The sequence below is a fragment of the Leopardus geoffroyi genome, chromosome C2, assembly GCF_018350155.1.
Source record: "Leopardus geoffroyi isolate Oge1 chromosome C2, O.geoffroyi_Oge1_pat1.0, whole genome shotgun sequence".
NCBI classification, from domain to species: domain Eukaryota; kingdom Metazoa; phylum Chordata; class Mammalia; order Carnivora; family Felidae; genus Leopardus; species Leopardus geoffroyi.
Genome location: NC_059333.1, coordinates 73803972 through 73805064, shown reverse-complemented (window position 1 = coordinate 73805064; position 1093 = coordinate 73803972).

The window sequence follows — 1093 nt, the reverse complement described above, 5'->3', positions numbered from 1 at the left end:
AATTGTCTTGGAGCTCTCATTGAAAACCAACTGACAGTATATGTAAGGGTCTTCTTCTGGACCCTCAATTCTATTGCATTGATCTATAGGAGCTACTTTTTGAATATATTATGTAAGGTTATCCATTTCCCACTAAGGTTTGCTTTAGGTGTATCTCACACACTTAATATGTAAAGTATTAATTATTATCCAATTTTAAATATTTTTATAATTTCAACCTTATTTCTTCCTTGATCCATGGATTATTTACAAGTCAGTTCTTAAACAACCAAAGAAAATTGGTGTACTGATTACATATAGAGATTTTTAGTTTTGTTATATTATGGTCAGAGAATGAGGACTATAGATATGAAATCTTATTGGATTTTTGGAAGATTTATTTATGACCTAAAGAGAGTTCAATTTTTGCAAACATTCCATGCATATTTTATTATTTTTTAATTTTTTAATGTTTATTCTTTCTGAGAGAGAGAAAGAGACAGAGTGCAAGTGGGGAAGGGGCAGAGAGAGAGGTAACACAGAATCGGAAGCAGGCTCCAGGCCTTGAGCTGTCAGCATAGAGCCTGTTGCGGGGCCCGAACCACAAACCATGAGATCATGACCTGAGCCAAAGTCCGACGCTTAACCAACTGAGCCACCCAGGTGCCCCTCCATGTATATTTTAAGAGTGTATATTTGATATCTAGTCTCTAAATGTTGGGTATACGGTTCACATATATTCCATTTGATCAAGCTTATTAATGATATTACATAAATCTTCTCTATTCTTAATAATTTTAATAGTTAATACATTCTCGTGGTTTGAAAGTAAAAAAATATATCATAAAAGTATATTTCATCCCCACCCACGTCCCTTCTACACACCCATACCCCAATCCCTATGGTCTACAATAGTTATTTTTTGCATATTCTTTCCATGTCAATGCAAATACACGAAGACAAAGATATTAATTCTTATTATCACAGTCTTCCTTAGATAAAAGGTAGCTACTGATATAGACTTTTCCTGGCTTTATTGAGTTAACAATATATCCTGGATATCTTTTCACAGCAGTACGTAGAGAGCATCTTCATTTTTGACTTGCATTGCAAT